The sequence below is a fragment of the Peromyscus maniculatus genome, chromosome 14 (assembly GCF_049852395.1).
Source record: "Peromyscus maniculatus bairdii isolate BWxNUB_F1_BW_parent chromosome 14, HU_Pman_BW_mat_3.1, whole genome shotgun sequence".
Classification (NCBI taxonomy): Eukaryota; Metazoa; Chordata; class Mammalia; order Rodentia; family Cricetidae; genus Peromyscus; species Peromyscus maniculatus.
In genome coordinates, this window is record NC_134865.1 from 34,517,240 (window position 1) to 34,543,940 (window position 26,701).

General features: G+C 41.9%; 1 long non-coding RNA gene across 1 annotated transcript in view; it reads left to right on the forward strand.

Moving 5' to 3' along the window:
• Positions 1 to 1,550: 1,550 nt before the first annotated feature.
• The window catches only part of LOC143268437 (uncharacterized), a 626,027-nt gene continuing 600,876 nt past the window's right edge, over positions 1,551 to 26,701 (forward strand). Inside the window, exon 1 of the long non-coding RNA XR_013044327.1 lies at positions 1,551 to 1,705. This is a non-coding gene — a long non-coding RNA (uncharacterized LOC143268437). The remainder of the gene's footprint in view (positions 1,706 to 26,701) is intronic.

The following is a 26,701-nucleotide window of genomic DNA, read 5'->3' on the forward strand; positions in this document are numbered from 1 at the left end:
GCATGGGGCTGGGCTTCCCATCAGGCTTTTATGTCAGCTCCTGAGACAAGACAGAATACCAAAGCCAAGTTGTGCTCCTTTTGTAAGAGCAAAAGAAATAAATGTCTGTGAAATGACAGTTGATAATGAAGTCACGTTACTTATCAGCTCTTATTATTAATAGGACTACTGTTAAGGGGAGCCCACTCTGCCTAGAAACTAGGGGGCAGGCAGATGTTATCCTAGGATTTTTCCCAAATCACATGATTTTGTAAAGGTACTGTACTCTCAAGATGAGAAGTAGTAGCTAGGTTGATTTATAGTTATTAAGTTTGTAATGTGAAATGTTTTAAGTACTAAATTTATTTTAATTCTAGACAGAATTGACTTCTCTCTCTTTCTAAACTTGCTGGTGAAAGTGGAGGGTCCCACAGTCTCAGAAGTTTCTGTGGTCACTGGTGACTCCTAACTAATAAGCACCTGCTTTGTTATTTTTAACAATGAATTAGTTTAAAGTTAGTTTTCAAGTGTGAATCTCTAGTTTCTGGACAATCTGATGTGCCCTATTTAACATACTAGGATATTTCTCATAAATGGGCTGGAGGAAAGAGTTTTCCCTATTTACCTTTACCCAAGCTACATTTAATTTCACTCCACATTGTGTTCCTGTAGTTTATAGATTTTTGTGATTTTTATTCACTACATACTACATACCAACATCTTAATCTCATTTCAGGTAGTGGTACCCACAGGTTCACACAGGTCAAACCTGATCTGCTGTTTAGTTGTTTGTATGAATCCTCCTCCCCTTCCATATTCAGCCCCTGATTGGAATCTTGCAGCAGGGTCTTCTAAAGCCGGGATACCTCGGGAGCATCTATTAGTGGTTACAGGATGCTGGAGGGACTAGAATGAAGAGTTAAAACCAAGGAGGGCCTGAAAGGGGCCAATGTGGATGCCAGCATGCCGCCTCTGCATAATGGAGAGAGATGCTGCTCAGAGGTCTGGGCCTCCCTGTCATGGACTGGCCCATTGGGGGTACCACAACCGTAGGAGAACCAGGGCTTGGGTAGTCAGGAAGGCAAAGATTCGGCTAATGACAGACAGACAACACACTCAGAAGTGATTTGAATCTGTTGTAATTTTACTTTTGTAAATCAGTAGTTTATATATAGAAAAGAAAACTATCAAGTCATACAAAAAACAACAAGAGCTTGGCAATATTTTAATTACATCTTTAAAAAAAACAGCAAGCACACAATTATTAATTGATGCTAGACATATCCCTTTATCCACAAGAACTTTATGACCCAAAGAGCAGTCTGTGTTTTTTAAATTTAGTACAGTCCCTAGACACGAGTAGACTTTTTTGTGGTTGTAGCTGTGTTTTTTATCTTATCTAGTTCTAGTATATTTTTACTTTTTTGGTTTTTATGACCCATTTAGCTAATTTGGATGTTATAGCCCCTCTTGTAGTGGGTAGCCATTCCAGCTTGGTTCTGGAAGTTCCAACCCCCATTGAGACTCTGGCAACTGTCACGCCTATGGGGCGGGGCGAGGGGAGGCGCCGGGGGACCGGAGAGCTGGATGGGTCAGCGCTCTCTCTGGGCGCTCTCTCGGTGCCGGGACGCTGACCGGTGCAGATTGACTGTGCAGAGCTCCGGAGAACACCGCTGGACTGCGTTACACCTTCCCCAGACCCTGCGACCTACCCATTACTTAATTTGTGAGTTACGCCATTAAATAAATATCCTTTTAACTACGTGGAGTGGCCAAAATAATTTCTCCAATACCCTCTTTAAGTTTTTTTTTTTTTAATCACATATCTCTTTTAATATAAAACCTTTTTACCTGTTGGACTCTTATACTTTTACACCTGTAAGGGGAAGGGGTTCTGTTGTAGTCCTTAAGTTTTTCATGTTGAACTTCTTAAATGGAGGGCCCACCATCTGCCTCCTATGAGATAACGTCTTTTGTCATAAATCACTTTAGTTGGGATTCCTAAAGGATTCCTAGTGGGTGAGTGTTTATACTTATTTTATCTAGCAGCTTGAGGTCTTAAAAAATAGCTCATTCTGTTATATCTGATTAAAATCCATGTCCAGCTTTCCCTTTCCTCCATAGTTCACAACCCAAGCATTCATTAATTTTGGCTGTGCTTCATAGATTAATTAGAACATTATCAGAAAAGCAGTTATACAGAACCTATAGCCCAGGGAGCTCATGATCTGTGAAGCACGTCTCCTCCGAGAAGGAGGCATAACACGGGCACTATGCCAGGGACCTCCAGGGAGCTTAGTCCCGTGGGACATGTGTCTCCTGTCTGCTATTATTGACATAATTGTTCATGTCACACGGACGACACTGGAGTTGGTGTGGTAGCTCCCCCTGGCAATATCAATAGAGGCCCTGGTTAGGAAGCCGTGTCTGCACCAGTGTGGGATGGACAGTGTGGGATGAACAGTGTGGGATGGACAGTGTGGGATGGACGGTGTGGGATGGACGGTGTGGGATGGACGGTGTGGGATGGACAGTGTGGGATGGACAGTGTGGGATGGACAGTGGAGGCTCTCATACCATGGGTTTGCTATTATTTTATTATAGAAGACAGAGCCAACTGTATAGGATAATGGAGATTCCTCTATTTGAGAAAATGCAAGACCTTATGATTGGGAGTGGAGTTTTTTGTTTATTTTGTTTCATTTTACAATTTTTGCAACAGACAGCCTCTACAGCCTGCTGTCTATAAACAAAATTAAGTTGAATTTGGGAAATTCTCCTATGAAGAAGTACATGACAGGGCTGGGGGACGGCTCTGTGGGTGAAGCGTTCGCTTGCAAGCATGAGAACCTGAGTTTGCATCCCCAGGGCCCACGAAAAAGCTGGGCATGGGGGTGTGCACCTATAACCCTGGCAGTCGGGAGGGAGAGACAGGGGGGTCCTGAGTGCTCACCTGCCACCCAGTCTACCAAACCAGCAAACTTGAGGTTGAGTGACAGACTCTGCCTCAAAGAATAATGTGGAGAGCCATGGAAGAGGCATCCTGATCTCAGGCTCTGACCTCCATATGTGTCTGCATGTGTGAGTGCACCTGTGTATACGCAAGCACACACTCATACACCCCACACATGCATGTATGTGCACATATATGCACATGCTCATATACCACACACATACATGAACACATCCACACACACACTCATATACCACACACATCCATGAACACATCCACACACACACTCATATACCACACACATGCAAGCACACACACATACACACGTACACGCACATGCACACATACGCACGTGCACACACAAACACACACACACACACACACCAGAGACAGAGGATCAAGACCAAAGCAAAAACTATACATATACCTTTAAAATATATAGAGAAAAATTCAGATAGAAACAGAAGCAGATATACAATGAGAGTGCGTAAGAATAGTGGGGCCTGGAGAGATGGCTCAGTGGTTAAGAGCACTGGCTGCTCTTCTAGGGGTCCTGAGTTCAATTCCCAGCAACCACATGGTGGCTCACAGCCATCTGCAATGAGATATGGTGCCCTCTTCTGGCAATAAAGTCAATAGAGCACTCATACACATAAAATCAATCAATAAACTTTTTTTTTTTTTTTTTAAAATAGAAGGTAGTAATTCTCAAGACAATGGCACAGTATAGCTTGTGACGTCAATAACTGCCTGACACTGGTAGGACAAAGTCCTTAGTCATGGTGTGACAATCATTGGTTCTTAAAGCTAAAGTGATAAAGAACACATTCATGTTTTACAAGTGAACTTTACAACTGTATTTTGGTCAATGAATCTCTGACCAAACTCTCCAGACAGGTTGGTAGAGGCAGGTTTAGCCACAGACAAGCGGCCTGCCTGCCAGAGGAGACCAACGATGCCAACCATGGCAAGTCCAAGTTTTCATTCTTTCATAGAGGGGCATCTAGGTTGTTTCCAGGTTCTGACTATTACAGATAATGCTGCTACGAACATGGTTGAGCAAGTGTTGTTAGCATTCAGACCTGCCCCTTGGGGACCTGCCCAGCCTCCTGACAATGTCATCTTATGTCAAGTCCTCTTTAAGAAATCCCCCCTTTTCCCTTCTCTTGCCACGAGGTAGCACACACCTCCTCCTTTCCTTTCTATCCTTTCTCTTTCTCTTCTTTTTTCTGCAGACCCCACCCGCTTTCTCTCTCTTCCCTTCTCACTCCCCACTTAGTAAAACTTTCTACATGAGTGCCGCCCACGTGGGGTGAGTGACTTTCCACCGTGCCCCTTGGCTCCAGCTGCCAAGGCCGCCGAGCTGTTTTTAAAATACAACAAGTGTCCTTGTGGAATGATTGTGCATCCATGGATATATGCCCAAGAGTTCTCTCAGTCTGGCTCTCCTGCCTAACCTCTTTCTGCCTAGCGATTGGTCAGTTGGCTCTTTATTACCAACGAGAGCAACACATCTTCTCAGGGTAGGAAGGATGATTCCACGGCACACGAGTGTCTTCACCGTCAGCTGCTCATGACTTTTCCGCACATCCGATGAGAGCAGGAGAGCTGCCGAGCCTGGCTTCATTGGAGGCAGTTGTTGCACATGGTGTAGATGTGGGCTGTGATGGAGGGACAGATGTGCTCTGCCACTTTCATGAGTCCAGTGGGACAGTCCTTGCTCACTGCCTGGGATTCTTGCAGAGCGGGTCCCCCCAAGGCTCAGGAAGGCTGCCCTAGGCAGACAGCATCTTACATGTGCACATCACACCCTGGTGCAGCCCAGGGCCTCAGAAAGCACCTTGCTCTTGCCCTCCTATCCTGGGAGAAATGAGGACATAGCGGAGACTGTCTGGGCCAGTTCTCCCTTTTCTAATATGCCCAGTTCACGGGACATTCCACACTTATTTTGAGGACCGATAGTGAGACGGGGGAGATGTGGGTCAGCAGAGGCTACCTGTGGACCTATCCTGACAGGGCCATTTTTATTTCTGCTGAGAATGACCAGAAAGAGAATAGCGAGGTGTTGGAAGACTAGGCCTAATTCTTATGGGTCAAGGAAGAGTGACCGCAGCTGGGGTACAGCCCAGAGGTGGAGCATGGCGACAAATCTGCCTTGTCAAGGGAGCTTCAGGAGAGACTCCTAAGCTTGGGCCTCTCTGAAGAAGCTATGCAGATGTCTATGAAATACTCAGCCTTAGCTTCTGCCAGACCCAGGGTGCTGGATCTGACTGGAAATGGCAGCTCTTGAGGCAAGGCATTCCTTGTCCGGCTTCTGTGCTTCACGTCTTCTCCTCCTTATTGAGCCCCCACTGCCTCTGGAGAGAGCAACTTACTAGGAAGTAGATGGAGACAGGAGGAAGAAAGTTCCAGATAAACTTAGGTATGAAGAAAACACGAACCAGCTGGTGGGATACGGTTTTGATGTTTAATTGGGCCAAATGTGTTAATATTTGCAATTAGGCTGTGTGTTAGCTTCTAACATTTATCCAAGTGTGTACTGTCTACAGAAATCCTAGGGGCTGTTGTGGAGGGTGAGTGGAGGGTCCTTGTGACTCTTTGTCACCCAGGATTTCCAGGAAGCTAATGTCTACTGACTTAGAGAGGCAAAAGTAGTGTTTTGAATGAGTTCTACTTGGTTGCTATGCCAGAAAGGAAAACGATGGCCTATGGGGCACAGCATGTGGATGGACTCTTGGGGTAGCCTTGTCCTTGTGCTCGCTCAAAAGCGCTCAGGAGACCGCCATCCCTGTCCCAGGACAGCCTGGGGTGTTCTTTTCCTCTTGAATCTGTCCTGACTTCCCACAGAGGTAAAATGTTCTAATTTTATTTCTGTTGCTAGGACGGATACCCCGACAACCAGTGGCTTAGGGGAGACTGCATTTATTTTAGCTCTCATGCTGTGGAGGAAGTCAAGGCAGCTGGCCATATCACACCCACAGTCAAGAGCAGGAGAACAGATTCTTGCTTGTTTGCTTGCTCTCGGCTAGCCTTCTCCTCCCATCTACTGTTGGGAACCTGCCTAGGGAATGGTGGCATCTGAAACTGGCTCAGTGACTTAGCAGCTCCCCGACTCCCCTCCTGAGCTGGTAAGCCAACCCGATCTGGACAGCCCTTGTTAAGAATCTCTTCCCAGGATTGCAGATTGTTATGTGGGCAGTTTAGCCAGCACAGATGTCAGAGGACTGATGTTTGGGTGTGGCTGTGGAGAGCTTTGGCCAGAGGGACACCATGAAGCCATCCAGCTCACAACTTCCCATCCTACAAGCCTGGAATAAAGACTACCCAACAGGCTGAAATACTGCTGTCCATGTGCTCAGCGTTCCTTCTCTCAGATGACAAGTGGTGTTTGGCTCACAGTGGGAAACTGCAGTGCCAGGAGCTGATGAGCCTCAGTTAACCTTCAGACACAAGAAACAGTAAAAGAAAAGGGCAATGTCTCATAACCCCTTAAAAAAGCAAACACTAGATAACCTTTATAATTCTCTGCATTGGATCTGTGTATCGGGTTTAGAAAGCTTGGTTGCTCCTGCTTCACACACATCTTTCAAATTCACATTCTGTATTTCTTTTTTAAGTTTAGAATGAGCTCACAATTGGCAAAGTACTGACTTTTCTATTTCATAGTGTGGAAAATTACCTGATGACAGAAAGGTCAAGTTCTCGATATGCAGATGACACAGCCCCTTCACTGCTGAGTAGCCCAGCTCAGTGCTTAAGACTCCCTTTCCACAGCCGCCGCCCTCTGACGGATCCTGGAGAGTGTGGCCCTGTGGCTCCAGGTCCTTGTGCAGCAGGCTGGACTCCCCAGATATCACCTTTCAGCCTAAACTTTCCCCAGAGAGAAAAAAGGTCAGACTTGTCTTAGTTTTAAACCATTTCTGGGATTTGAATACAGACGGCATCTAGAGTTGAATGAAATTAACATTTTAAATGCCGTGCTTGCTCGGTACTTAGGACAATCTACCTAGACTTTCCCTGAGGAGTCCCGCTTTTGAAATGCTCTAGCGCAGTGGTATTGCCACGGTACATCACCAGGAAGCCAGATCTGATTTTTTCTTTTTCCTCACTGGGGTGTGTGACTTGGGTAAAGAATGTAATCGTGTGAGAACCAGTTTCCTCTCTGAAAAGTGGGATAATAACCTCTGAGTTTGCCAGGACTAAGTAGGTAGCTGTGTGTGAAGATGTGATCAAGAGCGATCTACAAGAAAGCAACCCAGTCTTTGTTCGTTAAGCTTACAGATAATATTTTAAGAGCTGTTTCTATGAAGTAATTGAGTTAATATGAAGGGGGGGGATTTCAGAATTGTAGGAATATCTAATGTCAAGAACAGTGACATTTATTTCAATTAAAACAAATCATTTCAAATGTCCTGCATAGTTGAGGGATTTAAGAAAACAGCCTTTGTAATTTCAAAGCTATGTTCACAGCGCCACCTGCTGGTCAAGGGGAAGAGCCACTTCTGGACTTTGGATAAGCAAAAATAAATAAAATTTATTTTATTCAAAGACTATTTCCTTTGATGTCTTTTTCAGTACAGATGGCCACTTTGTCATTTGCTTTAGAAATTTACATTATTTTTTCAGTGCCCTGTGATCTTCTTTTGAAGTATCAAATGTCAATACATTGATCTCTTTACTGACTGGCTCCCATCATTGGATCCGTTTAAATGATCAGTATCACATTAACTAGTGACATGGAAGGCCTGATGATCCGCATTGAGCATCTCTCTTCACTCAGAGGCCAGGACAGACAGACACATGCTAATCACTGGCTTTTACGCCACAGAGGAAACATACTCCAAGGTCCAGGCTAAGCGCAGAATTCACGTGAAGTTGGAGAGCACACGGTGATCAAGCTGTTGTTCACCCCAGACTGGACCTTGTGGGACAAGAACGGCCCAGGTGCCAAATGCACCAAGAGCACAGCCAGATGTGCAGTGTCTGTCTACTGTGTCTGTAGCAAAGCTGCAAGTTGAAGTGGTTATTTATAACCAAGGATATGTAAGTTTTCTAAATTATAGGTAATTATACAATATAAATTATGGACATGGTTATTACATATGCATCTATACAGAAACCACTTAAATATGTATTAACTATTGGTATACCATTGATATGTATGTTTGCATGTTTTCTGTATGTGCTTTATGTATCATTTCAATTTATGTTTATGCTACCACAAAGCCATGCATATGTATGTATACACATGTAAAAATATAAGCAAATAAATAAGCAAGCCTCATGAATTAATTTCCCATACACTGTTTGATTATTATAAAATTCATGTAACATAAAATGTATCATTCTAAGCACTTGTACATTTAATACTTAAGAGTATTGTGCAGCTGGGTGGTGGTGGTGCATGCCTTTAATCCCAGCACTTGGGAGCCAGAGCCCGGGCGATATCTGAGTTCCAGGCCAGCCTGGTCTACAGAGCATGATCCAGGATGGGCACCAAACTACACGGAGAAACCCTGTCCTGAAAAACCAAAACAACAACAACAAAAGAGTATTGTGCAGCTGTATCTATGACCCATTTCTAGAATGTTGTACCACCCCAAAACTAAAGCACATACCCATGAACAGTTGTTCCCTGTTTCCCTCATTTTCCTTGGCTAATGCTGTGGTCCACAGCTCTGTGTCTCTGTGAATGTGCCTGTTACTGATGTCACATGGCAGTGGATTACACACCGTGTGGCCTTCTGTGGCTGGTTTCTTCCCATAGCAGTGTTAGGGCTCATTCATTTGGCGGTGTGTATCTGTTTCTCATCTCTTCACAGTTAAGGCACTCTCCACTGTATGACTATGCCGAAACTTGTCTATGCACTCATGGATGTTTTTGTCATTGGCACTTTATAGGATGGAGTATAAAAACACTCTGAGCACTGTACAGGTCTCATTTGAATACCTCGTCTGTAACTTTTTGAGAATAGACGTAAGAGCAGACTTTGTGGCCATGTGCTGCTCTGTTCTAACGATGCTGCTCTGTCAAAGTCTGAGTTAGTGAAAATTGCCCAACTCTTCCCATTGGTGGCTGTACCATTCACTGCCGGTATTGTATGCATGTCCAATGTCGTCGTTCTAATGCCTTTTAAGCATTGCTCTCCTGGGTGGGGGGGAGAGGTCTCTTACTGTACTCACGGTTTTTGTTGCCTTAGTATCTAACGACACTGAACATACTCTCATGAGCTTGTTGGCCATTTGCGTGTTCCTTTATTGGTGTTTCTATTTCAGTCCTTTGCCATCAGTGATGTCTAAAAGGACACAAAGGTAGAAACTAGGGCTGAGAAACCGTGACTGGGCCCCGAGGTTGTCAAGGAGAGAATCTACTCAATAGACCAAATGGGGGAGCCGGGGTCCATCGCAGCAGCTGCCCCGAGTCTTGTGAGGAGCAGCAATGCAGCTTACCATTGTCCATCCATTCAGGGGTCATTCAAGGCCTGTGTAGGTCACTGTTACTATGGGAACCACAGGGTCATGTGGGGTCATGGTCTCAGGAAGCTGCTGCTCACTGCCCCTTTTCTCTTGTCTCATTTGTCTCCATGCTTTATTTTTCTGCCTTCCTGTTCTCTCTGCTTCTACCCTGAGCTCTGTTCCCTGCATCTCTGCAGCCATCCTGGTGTCACACGCTCTGGGGGAGGGAAGGGTCTCTTTGGTTGGTCACTGTCCGTAACTGGTATCTTCCAGGGCTGCCCTTTTGCACTGTATATTCTCAGGGCCTTTGTGTGGCTACAGGTGCTCCAATCGGAGGAAGTGGGGCCAGTCCACAGCCTAGGAAGTGGGGCCAGTCCTCACAGCCTGTGAGGTGCTCACCGAGCTCTGAGTTGAAGGAGCTGCCGAGGTTGAGGCAAGCATGGAGGGTCTTTTATTGGCTGTTTACTGCTGTGTTCTGTCATTCATAATTTACACACGTATCTCTTTTGTTACCGTGACAAATGGTCCAGCACAGTTAACACACACTTTTAAAGGTCATCAGTCTGACAGGGATCCTAGTTCACAGACTGGCTACTCTGTCTCCTTCCAGGCACTCCAGGGGAGGATGTCCTGTTCACCAGCTTTTGGAGGCCACCATGTTCCTCTTTATGTAGCTGTATCACTCAAGCCTGCTTCTATCACTGTGTGACCTTCTCCGTGGCATGACCTTTTCATGTTCCTTTCACGTGGGCCCTTGTGGTACGTGTCCCCACCTGGATGTCTAGGAAAGTCTGCCTGTCCGGGGATCCTACCCGTACTGTGAAATCCTCCGGGTCATGGCTCCTGAATCTGTAACGTTCTTGAAGAGAGCTGTTTGTCACCTTACCAGGAGGTCCCCGTAAGTAGGCAACTAGACAGCCAGGATGTCAGTCTTGAAGCACGCGGTGGAAGGATTCAGCAAAGCATTGCAGTTGGAAGTTTCTGGTGTCGACTTTGTGTTTGCTGGTCTGTAGTGTGTCTACAGCTCTGCGGCCCTAACATTTACGTGTTAGAAGTGAGGCACCGAGAGTCTAACACAGACCAGGTACTCGGGCAAAATGAATGAAGTCGATTTCTCACAGGAATCAAACAGTTCTGAAGGTAACTAGGCCACTGCAGGGGTCTCTGCTGCATTCATTAACATTTCAGAGGTTTTGGCAGGAGGCGTGCTGTGTTCCTCCAGATAAAGGATGAGTGAACGGCCCACCTCTCCTTCCTGAGGACCCGCAGGTCCTGGCTCTCAGAAGTCTCCTTCATGCTGGACTCTGTTTCTTAGTTAAACCACTTCCCATGAGATTTGCCTTTCCCCCGCATCGGCCGTGACCCCAAGACACTGGAGACGGGGTCAGACTGTACACCAGCCAGAGGGGCTAGACTGGTCAGGCTCTTGCTGGAGCCAACTCATGCTGAAAAAGATGGGGTGGGTGTTACCAATACAGAGAGATTAAACACCTCGGGCTTTTTGTTTGTTTTAAATATTTGTCCAGGGAGTAGACAGGAAGCAAGGCTTATTTGAAATGTCTTATAAGTTCAAAGTATTTCTCTGGTGAACAGTCCGATTTTCATTTCTGCTCAGATACTGTTCTAGCTCCAGTCCTCTGGCCAGTTTCTTACTTGGCACCTGATGGAATTTCTGGTCACTATTTAAAAATCTGTTCATACTGACACAGACACGTATGTCTTCTTATGCTGTTACTATATAATTACACTATGTTATGAGGCCTTTGTTGCCAATTGTTGCATGAAGTCTGTGATATCTAAAAATATTCCATTAGTGGGTAACTCTGCTGAAGTCATAAATCAAATCAGGCCTAATTAATAAGTCCAGGTTTATCTGAGCAGAGCATTCCTGGGTGATCCCGGGGGGAAGAGGAGAAACCGCGAGGGAAAACCATGAGGAGGGGAAGTCTACAGGCTGGACCTTTACATACCCTGGATGAGGGGAGCTGTTGCCTGGCAGGCTTTCTCAGGGGCAGGATCTGGGGAGAGAGAGGTGGGCCTGAGGTGGAGCTTCCAGCTAAACATCCCAGACTCTTTGAATCTGTGGTCACCAGTTCAAGTCTGACTATTCCTACTGGCAAGAGATGACGTGAGGAGGTGGAATCGGGAGTCGGAGGGGTCACACTCAGTGGGAGGTGTGGGTGAAGAGCATTCAGTTAGCTGCCATCCTGGAGACCTCAGGAACCTGTTTCTTGAGGAGGTGGAGAAGGCCAACTGCTGATCCATCATATCTGCTGTTTCCCTGAAGGAAGGGAGTGCATCCATTCTGTAACGGTGTCAATAAGAGTTAGGAGATGATGGAGCTTTTTATGAGTGGGCATGTGGGTGAAACCAGCCTGTCAGTACCCACCCAGTTGGTGTCCTTGGTTAGTGGAGGGGCTGGCATATATGGAGGGCTCCCTGCAGGTTGGCCTTGGCACAAGCCTGGCAGGAGGGGTGGACTTGTCTTAGAGACTGACCCACCATACCAGATTCCTTGATACAGTGGCAGAACTCTTCCCCAGGAACATGCAGGTGTCTGTAAAACAACTAGAACAGATTTATATCTTAGTGTCATAGCAAAGGCTATGGATTTGGGTTAAAGGTATGAACATTTTCTTAGGGCCTGTTTTCAGCCTGATGAAACACACCTTTAAATCTATACTTTAAGTATAGACTTTAAGTATAGACAGAGGAAATTTACTGAACGGAAGTGATTAAGTGAAGGAAGAGGAGGAGGAGGGAGGCTGAGGAGTGAGTGAGGAGCAGAGTTGAACACACTGCAGGCGTCCATACCCTCTGTAATGCTAACCTGTAGATATAACCAATCGTCTTATTAAAATAAGAAACACAGAGCCAATGTATAAGAGAAAGCCGAGAGGTCAGAGCTCAGAGATAAAATCTTACCTCCTGCAGTGCTCCTAACTTCCCCGAGAGAGAGCTACTTCCTGTTTGTCTGTGTTTAAATAGTCTTTCTGTTCTGCCTTCTCATTGGTTCTAAACCCAACCACATGACTGCCTCATCACTGCCTGTAAGTACCGCCCTCCAGGTCTTAAAGGCATATGTCTCCAATACTGGCTGTATCCCTGAACACACAGAAATCTACCTAGCTCTTCTAACCATCACGCTCTTGCTATGGCTCTAATAGCTCTGACCCCAGGGCAACTTTATTTATTAACATAAAATTAAAATCACATTTCAATACAAATAAAATATCACCATATTTCCCCTTTTCTATTTTAATAAAAAGAAAAAAAGGCAAAAGGTTATAACTAACAAAAGAAAAACTATATACAAAAGTACAATAACTATATACAATATATACAATTAACAAATACCTAAACGATGTCTAGTCCATTTGTATTTGACAAATCAGAGAAAATAATTCCCTTATCTATCCTATTTTAGTAAGTCCAAAATGTATCTAATTCACTTTCTATCCTAATTAATCTTCAACTATAACTAACTAATCTTCAACTCCCTCAGAGACCCAAGAAGGAAATAATATTAGCTAACAAAAATAAAAACAGGAAGTGCACAAAAGCAACTTCCAAAAATTTTGTGAGTTGACAGAAACAGCCAGCTGCCTGGACAGTCACCTGAGGTTTTTCTGCAGTGTTGGGGCATCATCTTCAGCCTATAGGGTTAGCATATCTGACAGACTCATTTGTGAAGTAGGTTGTACACAAGGTTAACAGTTCAACCTCACATTGGGTGAGAGCAGTCCATGTACCAGAAACACCTGAATTCCACTAGTGTGATGTCATGATTCAGGATTTTAAATTCTGGAAATTGTTGATGGTTTTTGAATTCAGCTGTCCGTTCTTCTTGGCTGTGTATATATGGCTTCATCTCAGCATCCCCTTCTTCTCCATATCCCTCTATTAAATGCCAGTCTACTATTGAGAGGCGTGAGCTTTCAGTTGCTGTTCCATTGCACAACAAAAGCCATCAGTCCACTGCCTGTTCAGCTGCCTTCGAAGAAAAGGGTACTGTACCTTTTCCAGATTGTGAAGGCCACTTCAGGGATGGTGCCATATTGTCCTGGCCTCAGAAGATGCCTTCTGATAAAGCCATAACCACACTTGTTTTGGCAGGAATCGGTAGTCCTTTGTTTCGTGTTCTGTCTGTCCATTTTGTCCTGTTGATTTGAGGATACTTTGTTGTCCAGTAGCTAACTTTTGCCACAATGAAAATTAACTCCATATGCAGTTTCTTCAATGCCCATATTTTCTCTGAAGTAGATTGGTACTGCCAGGAGCCGACATGTCTCAAAAAAGAAAAATTTCTAAGTTATTAAAACATTTTAAATGCCATATTCAGTAGATCTCTGAAGGGTTTGAAGATGACCTGTCTAAAATATATTTGCTCAATTTTTAAAACATATCTAATATGACTACAATTTCTATTGTAATGTCTAACTACTTTCATTTCTTTATATCCTAATAGTTGGTAATAATGTAAAGTATTTAAAACTAGTAATTATGTTTTTCTTTTCTTTCTTTCTTTCTTTTTTTTTTAAACAAGAACCTTAAATCTAATCTCCTTTGCTTAGCCTTTTTCCTAACCCTTGACAACAACTTGTAACCAACCCCCCTAAACAATGAAAATTATCCCAGACCCAAAACCCATTAAAAGAACCAAAAAAAAAAAAAAAAAAAAAACCACCCGCCCCCCACCACTTCTTTGGGAATGTGGGCGTCATATTCTTAAAATTGCTTCTTGCTGGGTATGGGCAAAGTTATCTTTATCCTGAAAGAAAAATTTAGGTTAATTGTCAAATTCTAGGAAAGGTAACTATATCCTTCATTATTATCCAGTCTGTGTATAAAGCCAAAGTTCAGGGTTTATCTCAAGTCCTTATTCAAGTAGTCTTTGAGACTGGATCATCTCAGCTAGTCATCTCAAAATTGCTCTGAGAACCTTGTAGTTCAAATCTGATCTGTAGATGATGTTTGTCAGTTCAGTGATATTATTATTGTCCACGTGGAATTGTTGTTGTTGTGGGGCCCCATCTTCTTCCTGGAGACTTCAGTTGATGTTAGGCCTGGCCATGATTTCCTGCAGAAAACTGATAAGAGACTCGAACACAAAGACATATATATGCAGCTAATTGAAGCCTTTTTTCTAGAATTAGTTAGTACTCTATATGACCATTCATATCTTAACAAAGTTTAAAATGTATATGTATATATTAATCTTGTAAATTTTGATATAAAATTTATACTTTAAGAAAAGTTTAAAGAATCAGAATAGAATCAAAGAGTTGAGATTAGTAATAGAATAGTCCCTTAATTAATTTGGCTTTTGTCCTGTCCCATAGCAGAAAATGGCTCTTTTATTCTGGCATGATACAGGGAGTTTGTATTTTCCTTTTAACAACATGCTTGAGTTTAAAGAAGGAGAGAGCCATTCTCCAACTCCAAAGTCAGCTTTAAATTTTAATTAAACTGGGACTATTAGAAGACCAATAGTGTTAAATCTTTAGAGAAAAGCGGAAACAAACATTTAAGAAGACATAAAATTTTTTAGATAATATATACCCATACACCGTTTCACTTTGTTTCCTGGGATACATGATTTGTCCCTTTTCTTCAGTTGTCTCATTTGTCTTGTGTTCTTCAGATTCCTTAACCTTCATCCTCCTAAAAGACAAAAACAAAACCTTTCCCCAAGACTAATTTTGGGGATGTTCCCTTTTGGCAAGTTATCTGATTAAATGAAAAGACATGTGTTACAGGTACAAGTTAGTTTAAATTGGATGTTCATGCTGGCTGATGAACTATCACCTCCTCTAATTAAGAGGTTTCTCTTGTTCAAATCGAACCTTTATCAATTTTGATGGTACCCACAGCTTATCTTCTCCTGTAGAAACAAAAGCAAAACCTCGTCCCCAACGTAATACATACCCTGGTTTCCATTCTGAGGTCAGCACATCCTTAAAGTATATAGGCTGATTTAATTCTGTAGTTTTTTCTATTACCCAATGTCTCTCTGCAGCTGTTGTTCCTTTCTCATTGGCATTCAGAAAATTCAAAGTTAATAGAGCATTATGCAGTCTATTTCTGGGGGTTTTTGTTACTCCTTTCTGTTTATTTAGCATATCCTTTAGAGTTCTGTTTGATCTTTCTATAACTGCTTGACCTGTAGGATTATGTGGTATACCTGTAATATGCTTTATATTGTAATAATCAAAAAACTGTTTCATTTTAACAGAGACATATGATGGAGCATTGTCAGTTTTGATTTGTGCAGGAATACCCATGATGGCCATAACTTCTAGCAAATGAGTGATTACAGAATCAGCTTTTTCAGAACTCAGAGCAGTTGCCCATTGAAATCCTGAATAAGTATCAATGGTGTGGTGTACATATTTCAATTTTCCAAATTCTGCAAAGTGAAACACATCCATCTGCCAGATTTCATTCCTCTGAGTACCCTTTGGGTTACATCCTGCTGGTAATGGCGTTTGATTATAGAAGGAACAAGTAGGACATTTCTTTACTATTTCTTTGGCTTGTTGCCAGGTTATAGAAAAATCCTTTTTTAAACCTTTACTATTGACATGATGTTTTTTATGAAATTCTGAGGCCTCCAGCACATTTCCTATCAATAATTTATCAATCTCATCATTGCCTTGTGCTAAAGGGCCTGGCAAACCAGTATGAGATCGGATGTGAGTTATATATAAAGGATGACTCCTTTTCCTGATTGTATCTTGTAATTGAATAAATAGTGAAGTTAATTCTGAAACATCAGGGATAAATTCTGCAGTAATACCACTCTTTCAGCATACTGAGAGTCAGTTACTATGTTGAGAGGTTCTGAAAAATCCATTAATACCAACAGAATAGCATATAATTCTGATTTTTGCACTGAATTATAAGGACTTTGTACCACTTTACTTAAATTTTCTGATTTGTAACCTGCCTTTCCTTGTTTGTTGGCATCTGTATAAAATGTACGAACTCCAGATATGGGTTTTTGCCGTACAATTCGAGGCAAGATCCAATCAGCTCTCTTTATAAAATCAATTTTGTTGCTTTTGGGATATTTGCTGTTAATTTCTCCCAAAAAATTACTGCAAGCTCTTTGCCAAGGTTCACTTTCTGTCCATAATTTTTCAATGTCCTCCTTAGTTAATGGTACGACAATTTCTGCTGGGTCTATTCCTGCTAATTGACGAAGTCTCAATTTTCCTTTCCAAATCAAGTCAGAGATTTTTTCCCCATAAGTTTTTAATTTTTTATTTGGTTTATTTGGTAAGAATATCCATTTCAATATAATATCTTCCCTCTGCATTAATATTCCAGTAGGAGAATGCCTAGAAGGTAAAATAACCAAAATGTAATCCAGCTTTGGATCAATACGATCCACGTGCCCTTCATGTACTTTCTTTTCTACCAAGGCCAATTCTTTCTCAGCTTCAGGTGATAATTCTCTTGGACTATTTAAGTCCTTGTCACCTTCTAAGGTTTTGAACAAATTAGTCAGTTCATCATTTTTTACCCCAACAATAGTTCGTAGATGAGAAATATCTCCAAATAATCTTTGAAAGTCATTAAGAGTCTGTAGTCTATCTCTCCTAATTTGCACCTTTTGGGGTCTAATTTTTTGTAGCTCTATTTTATATCCTAAATAATTAATAGAATCCCCTCTTTGTATTTTTTCAGGAGCAATTTGTAATCCCCAGCAAGCAAAATTTTCTTTACTTCTTCAAACATTCTTTCTAAAGTATCTGCATTTGAGTCAGCTAGTAAAATATCATCCATATAATGATAAATTATAGATTTAGGAAATTTTTTACGTATCACTTCCAATGGCTGTTGTACAGAGTTGGGCTATTTAACATTCCCTGTGGGAGGACTCTCCATTGAAATCTTTTAACCGGTTGAGAATTATTATAAGTAGGCACTGTGAAAGCAAATCTTTCTTTGTCTTTTTCTTGTAAGGGTATTGAAAAGAAACAGTCTTTTAAATCAATAACTATGAGAGGCCATCCTTTTGGTAACAGAGTAGGCAAAGGCATCCCAGATTGTAGAGAGCCCATTGGCTGAATTACTTTGTTAATTGCTCTAAGGTCTGTTACCATTCTCCATTTACCAGATTTCTTTTTAATAACAAATACAGGAGAATTCCAAGGGCTGGTTGACTGTTCAATATGCTGAGCATTTAGCTGTTCTTCTACCAGCTCTTCTAAAGCCTGGAGTTTCTCTGTTGTTAAAGGCCATTGCTGAACCCATACAGGCTTGTCTGTTAACCATTTTAAAGGTAGAGCTGTTGATATTTTTGGAAGATTATCAGTTGTTGTGCCCTGTTCTTGTATAATATGGATGGCTGGTGACCACTCAAAATAATGCCTTCTAATATTTCTCTCAGTAACATGTGCTAGTTTATGATTTGTTTCTGAGATTGGAGGGATTTTAATCTGAGTATTCCATTGTTGCAACAAGTCTCGACCCCACAGGTTCATAGCTATGTTAGCCACATATGGTTTTAATTTTCCTCTCTGTCCTTCTGGACCTATACATTCCAGCCATCTTGCACTCTGTTTCACCTGAGATAATATCCCAATTCCTAACAGTTGAATGTTTACCTCCTGAAGAGGCCAAGCTGGATGCCAAAATTCTGGTGCAATTATGGTAACGTCCGCACCTGTGTCTACCAGACCAGACAACAAAACACCATTTATTTTTATCGTTAATTTTGGTCTCTGTTCATTAATAGAAGTTTGCCAAAAAAATTTTCTTTATGTTTTCTCCTGAATTTTCTATTCTCTCTGTTTCATCATCCTGACCAGCATGATTTATTCCAATAGTCATTTGGTTATTTAATCGCTCAGAGCAGGGATTTCCTCTACAGCTGCAGGAAAGGTTTGAACTGGTTTTGCTATGGGGGCCTGCATGAGGCCCCTCCGGGAGTTTCCCGAAAACTGAGGCAAAGGATTACCCTGTCTGTCCTTTGTTGATCTACATTCATTGGTCCAGTGTTTTCCCTTACCACACCTTCTGCATATTCCAGAAGGAAGGGGCATTCTGTTGCCATTGTTCCTTGAAGAAACATTGCTTCTAGGAATGACCTGTTTACAGTCCCTTTTAAAATGTCCTTGCTTTCCACATCCAAAACATCTAACACTCCTCAAACCTTTTGAAATTACTTCTCCTACCCACGTATCATCATGCTCATCAGCCTCAACATTAATTGTTTCTCTAATCCAATCTTCCAAAGGTGCAGATCTTGCCTTTAACGGCCTGATTATTCTTTTACATGCTGCATTCGCATTCTCAAATGCCAAAACTTCAATTATTGCCTTACTAGCTTCTGATCCTGAGACCATTCTGTTTACTGCTGAAGCCTGTCTTTCTAAAAAATCTGTGAAAGATTCTTTTGGGCCTTGCTTAACCTTTGTGAATGACTCAGGTTTTTTTCCTGGTTCCTCAACTCTGTCCCATGCAATCAAGGCTGCCATTCGACATAAAATTACGGTTTGGACATCATATAAACATTGTGTTTGTACCGAAGCATATTGGCCTTCTCCAATAAGCTGATCCTGACAAACTTGTATTCCTTTATCCCTCCATTGTTTTTCTACGTTTCTAGCTTCCTCCTTAAACCACGTTAGAAATTGAAGTCTCTGGCTGGCTTCCAGAACAGCTTGCGCAAGGTCCCGCCAGTCCTGTGGTATAATCCTATTATATGTTGACCAAGAGTTTAACATTTGCTTTACATATGGGGAATGCATGCCATAAGATACTATTGCCTCCTTAAACCTTTTAAAATCCATCAGTTCAATGGAGCCCAAATATTTTGTGTAGCCATTTGATCAGGCATCTGCTGTACGGTTACAGGATAAATTAAGGGTGACTGTGTGAAAACAGGCTTTCTTTCTGTAATCTTATGATCCAAACTTGAACCAACTTCACTGTTTATTTCTTCTGTCTGAATTTTTACAGGTTTAACAGGTTTTTCTAAAGCTGTTATCCTGGCACTTAAATCGACTATCTTTTTAAATACTAAAATGAGAATAAGCATGGTGATAAACTGCATAATTCCCATAATACTAATCTTTTCATATAGTTGTTCCATTGTCAGACTGCCTAAAATTTCAAACAAAACCCATTCTTCCAATGTACACAGGAAACCCATTTTTTTTTTTTTTTAAATGTGGAAAAAAAAATTTCTTTTAAATAGTTTCCTTTATGACTTACCAAATCTGCATAGAACAGTAGAAATCCGAGCGAATTTCAAAAGAGCCTCCTTGTGTCCTAGGTGTGAATCCAGAGAGAGAGAGAGAGAGAGAGAGAGAGAGAGAGAGAGAGAGAGAGACAGAAACAGAGAGACAGAGAGAAAGCAAAAGCGAAAGCCGAAGTGAAAGCGTAGCTGGCTAAAGCTTAAATCCAGCCACTTGTTCCCTCTTGAGCCGAGTCAAGGCTTGGCTTTACAGGCAGGGGCCCTGTTTAGCAGGGCAGGCCTGAGTTGTTTGTAGCACTGGCTTTAAGCAAGCAGCTCACAGTCCGGCCTGAGGCCAAGCAGACCTTGGGCCGGGGCTAGGGAGCTGGCTGCTCCGGCTAGGGAGCCGGCTGCTCAGGCTAGCGAGCCGGCCCCAAGCAGTTTTTAATGGATTCTTGTCACGTTGGGCGCCAGATGTAGATGTAACTAATCGTCTTATTAAAATAAGAAACACAGAGCCAATGTATAAGAGAAAGCCGAGAGGTCAGAGCTCAGAGATAAAATCTTACCTCCTGCAGTGCTCCTAACTTCCCCGAGAGAGAGCTACTTCCTGTTTGTCTGTGTTTAAATAGTCTTTCTGTTCTGCCTTCTCATTGGTTCTAAACCCAACCACATGACTGCCTCATCACTGCCTGTAAGTACCGCCCTCCAGGTCTTAAAGGCATATGTCTCCAATACTGGCTGTATCCCTGAACACACAGAAATCTACCTAGCTCTTCTAACCATCACGCTCTTGCTATGGCTCTAATAGCTCTGACCCCAGGGCAACTTTATTTATTAACATAAAATTAAAATCACATTTCAATACAAATAAAATATCACCATACTAACCTGTCTAAAAGCTGGGGTCAGTAAAATCCACAGACATTTAAGAACTCTTGAATACTCTTTGTAGTCAGTGCTACCACAAAGCCTGTGAATGAGGCACACCTATCTGTACTTTTAACAGGAAACTTTACTAATGAACTGATGAGCTACCAAGATGCTTGTAGCTTTGGGGTTCGGGGAGAGCTGTTAAACTGGCAAATCCATCAGTATCCTAGTCATCAAATGACATCAGAGCTGAGAAGAATAAGTAAGAGGTGAGACAGCTTTCCAGCTACCCAGGGAGTCCGGGTTTCTCTCTGGTCACTGGGGGCAATCAAATCAAATCAAAAGGCAAAACCAAGTTTTAACATTGCTGTGGATATTGCTCTGTATAAATAAAATGCTGATTGGCCAGTAGCCAGGCAGGAAGTATAGGAAGGACAAGCAGAAAAGGGAATGCTAGGAAGTAGAAGGCTGAGTCAGAGAGACACTGCCAGCCTCCGCCAGGACAAGGAAGATGTAAGGTACCGGTAAACCATGAGCCACATGGCAAAGTATAGCTTAATATAAATGGGTTAATTTAAGATGTAAGAACTAGATAGTTAGAAGCCTGAGCCATTAGGCCAAACAGTTTAAATACATAAGAGTCTGTGTGTTTATTTTATAAGTGGGCTCCGTGACTGGTGGGGTTTGGCAGGAGCTGGAGAGAAACTCTCCATCTACAAATGGCACCCAACAGCTTGAGTTTCCACCTTAAACCTGAGAATATTTAATAAGCAATTCAAAACAGAGCTAAAAACAGCCTCCTAGCCATCTCTCTCAAGTTGGCGGGTTCGCGTTTGACCAGCAGTATGGCGGGAATGAGGCGTCTGCAAGCAGCACATTACACTGCATGGTGGATTTAGTCTTTGCTAGTACAAAAAAAAAAAAAAAAGAAAGAAAAAAAAGAAAAAGAAAAAAAAAAGAAGTTGTTTCTGGGCTACACACTGCTTGGATAAAAGCATAGACCCACTATTTCTATGAATTGATGGCTCCCAGAGCTGGCAGAAAATGTACCACCACCATGTTGGTAAGCTGAGGTGGGTGGAGCCAGCAGCCACAGCAGCTGTTTCAGTCTTAGAAATGCTACAGTTTAAAACAATAGAGTCATGATAAGACAGATTCAGACGGAACAAGACTTTAAATGCTTTACAATGTGTGTAAAAATGTACGTAGGCTTGAAAGAGAGAGAAAAAGGAATATATACAGTTATATAAAGAAATAGTTTTTAAAAATAAAGCCTTTAAAGAGACAGTAAAGGTAGTATAAAAAATAAGCCATGTAAAGATGGATATTACACAGAGAATCTGGATTGTGTTGTCTTTGGGATTTTTAACTGCAGAAAAACATTTGATTATAAAAGCTGTTGAGTTAAACCAACATGGATATTTTAAAGGTACCTTGACTTCAAAATTTGGATCTAAGGATATGTTGCTTTGGAAAGGAGGCTCTGCTTTTGTTTCCACAGAAAGCCAGAGGCTATGGATTTGTTCCAGATTAAGACACATCATGTTTGACCAGCCAAGACTCCCTGAAAGGTCTCCGATGACACCATGGCCCAGGTAATCCAACATCCAGAACGTTTTCAAGGCAAGTGGCTCAAACGTTACACCCTCATGGACCACTCCATAATCCCAAAATTTTCTTTGTGTCCCCATAAGATACAGCACCCCCCCTCCAGCAGGAAGTAGTTAGAAAAGCTACACCCAAATTCCCAAATATACCAAGCTGGCTTTGCAGATGGAATTGGCTCACTCCTTCTCTAAACCCAAGCATATTACTAAAAGAACAGATTAAGAGATTTTTTGTTTCCCATATCAAAAGAGCCATCTGGTGTGGGACAGAGAAAAAACAATATTTCTATAAATGCAATATCTTTCTAAAGAAGAAGAGGGGATAGGATATAGATATAATAGGATGAAAGGGCAGATTAATGAACCTACTTTTAAAGAGCAACAACTTGTTTAGAAATGTTTTACATTGGTATGGATTTTAGTTTATTGATACAAGTTTAAACTTAATTTTGTTATACTGTATATATATTTCTACTCTTGTTTGAGGTATTATGTTTATATAACTCATTTAAATTGTAATGAATAATTATAATTAGTCTTCTTTGATAATCAAACTTATAGTCATGTTAGTTTAGTTTTTTAGGAATATATGGATATAATTCAGTTAGGTAGGTAATTTCCAAATACTTCAAAGACCTACAGAATATGGTATTTAAAATGTTTTAAAAATTTAGACTTTCTGGACAGTGAGACATGTCTGTTCCTGGCAGCACTAATTTACTTCAGAGAGGAGGATGGGCATCAAAGACACTCTTTATGGAGTTTATCTTCACCTTGACAAAAATAGCCATTTGGGCAAGAAACTGTTCTTGCCTGGACTGCTTGATCAACTGGACATGCAGGACCCATAGGAAGGTGACCACTGAACTTTGCTTGGCAAAATGGTCCTTCAGGTTCCTGCTTCACAGAGGAAACTGCCAGACATTCTACAGGACGCTGAAAAAAATGACTGAGACACTCTAACCCTATGGGCTGAAGACAGATGCCCCAACTTTACAAAGGAACATTAGGTGACTGTCCAGGCTGTCAGCTATCTCTGTCTATCCTGCAAGAATCCTGAAAGTTGCTTGCATCCTTCTCCCGTTTCTCAAGTAATATTATATCCTTCTGGGGCCTTTGATGTAGTTGAAGACAAGTAGTTATAATTTTCCTTAGTTATGATAAAAGATAAGTTAGATATAAAACCTTAGACTCACAATTATAGGATAGATAGGATATCTTCTTTAATTTTGCCAAATACAAATAGACTAGTTATTATAAATAGACTAGATATTATAACTTTAATTCTTGCTTGATAATTGTTTTATTATCTGTAATTTTACTATGTAAAAGTTAAAACCTTCCTTTTTAAAAAAAAAGAAAAGAGGAAGTGCTGTGGGATGTTCTGTATGTCAAATGTGTTGCTCTGATTGGTTAATAAATAAAACACTGATTGGCCAGTAGCCAGGCAGGAGGAAGTATAGGCGGGACAAGGAGGAGAATAATTCTGGGAAATGGAAGGCTGAGTCAGAGAGACACTGCCAGCTGCTGCCATGACAAGCAGCATGTGAAGATGCCGGTAAGCCACGAGCCATGTGGCAAGGTATAGACTTATAAAAATGGGTTAATTTAAGATATAAGAACTAGATAACAAGAAGCCTGCTGTGTGGCAAGGTATAGATTTATAGAAATGGGTTAATTTAAGATATAAAAACTAGATAACAAGAAGCCTGCTGTGGCCATACAGTTTTTAAGCAATATAAGTCTCTGTGTGTTTATTTGGTTGGGTCTAAGTGGCTGTGGGAATGGCGGGTGATAGAGATTTGTCCTGACTGTGGGCCAGGCAGGACTTGAGAAATCTCCAGCTACATAACATTGCAAATAATTCAATGTTTTTAAAATCAATATTGAGGGGTTTATTCTTAGGTTACAAAATCTGGTTACCAGTAAGTTACATCCCTGTATAAGGTAAGAATGGATGGAGGTGCAGTGCTGTGGGATGTCTTTCTGTATGTTGTGAATATGTGTTGTTATGATTGGTTAATAAAGAATCTGCTCTGACCTATGGCAAGTCAGGTTATATCCAGGCAGAAAATCGAAGAGAGAGACAGGAAGAAGAAAGGCAGAGGTAGAGGAGATGCCAGCCTGCCACCCAAGGAGCAAGATGCCAGCAAACCGATAACACCATGGCCAGGTGGCAACATACAGATTAATTGAAATGAGTTGAGTTAAGTTATAAGAGCTAGCTAGCAAGAAGCCTGACCCATAGGCCATAGAGTTTGTAAGTAATATAAGCCTCTGTGTGTTTACTTGGGACCAAGTGGCTGTGGGACATGGATGGGAGAAATTCTTTCCAACCACAGGCTGGGCAGGATCAGAGAAATTTATGGCTACAAGTGGCACCCATATGTGGTGACAAGAGTTCCACCTAAAACCCGAGAGAGCTTAAAAAGATTCTAAATCGAAGCTCAGAACAGTTTCCTAATTTATGTCTCTCATTACTGGCCTTGAAACAGAGACCCATCCCCTGGCTGTGGCAAGCTTCAGAGGTTATGTGATGGGCTCCTGTGGTCTCTCACAGGCCAAGATACAAAGAAGCTTTTCTCAGCCACTGTCTGCAGGCTTGGGATCACAGTCTTGGGCTTAAAAATGCAGGCATACTACTTAATACTTCTTCCCAGAGTTGGCTGGGTAAGCGTGACTCTCCTGGGTACCTCTACCATGTTGGGAAGCTGAACGGGGTGTGGTCAACAGCCAAAGCTGCTGCTTCAGTCCTAGCCATTCTGCAGTTTAAAGCAGTGATCAAAAAAGGATTATAGATTCACAATAAGACAGATTCAGATGGAATAAAACTCCAAAGGTTTACATTGTGTGTAAAAAGGTATGTAGGCTTAAGAAAGAGAAGAGAAAGGATATAGACAGTCATAAAAATAAAATAAGGTCTTAAAAAATAAAATAATATATGAAAAATATAATAAGCCATGTTGTTGGTTAAACAGCACGCTGCTCGTGGCTGGCTACCGCCCGCAGCAGCCATGCCAATGAGGGGAGTGCTGCAGGAGGAATCACAGGCCATGGTTACCTTTTTAGAGCTTTATTGGGAGGGGTTGAGAGAGAGGGAGAGAGAGAGGGAAGGAGGGAGGGAGGGAGGGAGGGAAGGAGAGAGAGAGAGAGAGAGAGAGAGAGAGAGAGAGAGAGAGAGAAGGACAGATGGAAGGAAGGAGCAGAAAGGAAAGAGAGGGATGCACAGAGGGCCCACCTGCTTTTTAGGCTGGGACGCTGTCTCAGGCTGATGATGTAATTAAGGACAAAATCCTTACACATGTGAAGATGGAAATTATATAGAGAGTCTAGATTGTATTGTCTTTGGAATTTTTAACTAGAGACATTAATTATAAGGGCTGCTGAGTTAAACTAATATATATATATATATATATATATATATATATATATATATATATATATATATATATATATATTAAAGGTATCTTGACTTCAAAATTTGGATCTAAGGATATGTTGTTTTGGAAAAGAGGCTCTGCTTTTGTTTCCATAGGAAGCAAGAGGCTGTGGATTTGTTCCAGGTTAAGATGGATCAGATTTGATCAAGTGAGACCTTCTGAAACTTGACAGATGGTATCTATCTATCAACAAAGGTTATAGCTGGTCTTTCCATAACTTGACCATTATCTTGAACTTTCTCAGGATCCCCATAAAATTAACAGTGCCCTCAATGAGCAGGAAGTAGCCTAGAACACTATGCCCACATTCCCCAAAAGTGGATTATGGATATTTGTCTTTGTTTAGGGGGTTGGTTAAATATTGTTATTGGTCATAGTCAATCTCTTTCTAAAAGAAGAAAGGGGGATATAATTGTGAGACCAAAATGAGCCATCTTAGAAATAAGACCAAAATGCTTTCACCCTAAAATTAAGGCCTAAGATTTCTCCTTTTGGGAATAGGACATTAGTTACTGAAACCAGTCAGTTCAGATTCCAGAAACCAGGAAGTGTAAAAGTACAGAGTCACAAGATAGTCATGAGGTAATGCCTGCAAGACTATGGAATGTCCTCTCTCTGGTTTCCAGGATAACTGACCACAGAAATGCCCCCACCTGAGGGCAGCCAATGAGAAATGGTGGCGGGCAAACACTCCCTTAGAAGTAATTTCTAGAAGTCCCTAGAAGCAAGCCAGTCAGAATTGTACCCATACTAGCACCCCCAAATGATGTAACCTTGTAATTTTTCCTATTAAAAGCTGAGCTTGCAGATAGGTGGGCACTTCCTCCAGCCTCCACTGTGTTGGATGTATTGGATGAAGTCCCTGCCTAGGCTTGTATTGCTTTTCGATATCCAGAATTAAACCTTGCTTTTGCATTCCGGCATGCTCATCTTTGGTGGTCTTGCTGGGGGTCACAATCTGGGCACAACATTTGGGGCCTCATCGGGGATCCCCAGAGACCCCCCGCTGGGACCCCTAAGAACTCTGGAGGTCCATCTGCACCGATTGGGAAGAGCGCTCCATTGTCTTGTCTTTGATTTCTTTTTACTTTCATTTTCTTATCTGAAGCTGGCAGTTGAATCTGACAGGCTCTCACCTTGGCGGATGTGCCTGTAAGGTGACCGTGGAGGAGTTGGAAGATGTTCCAACCCCTCATCAGGATGC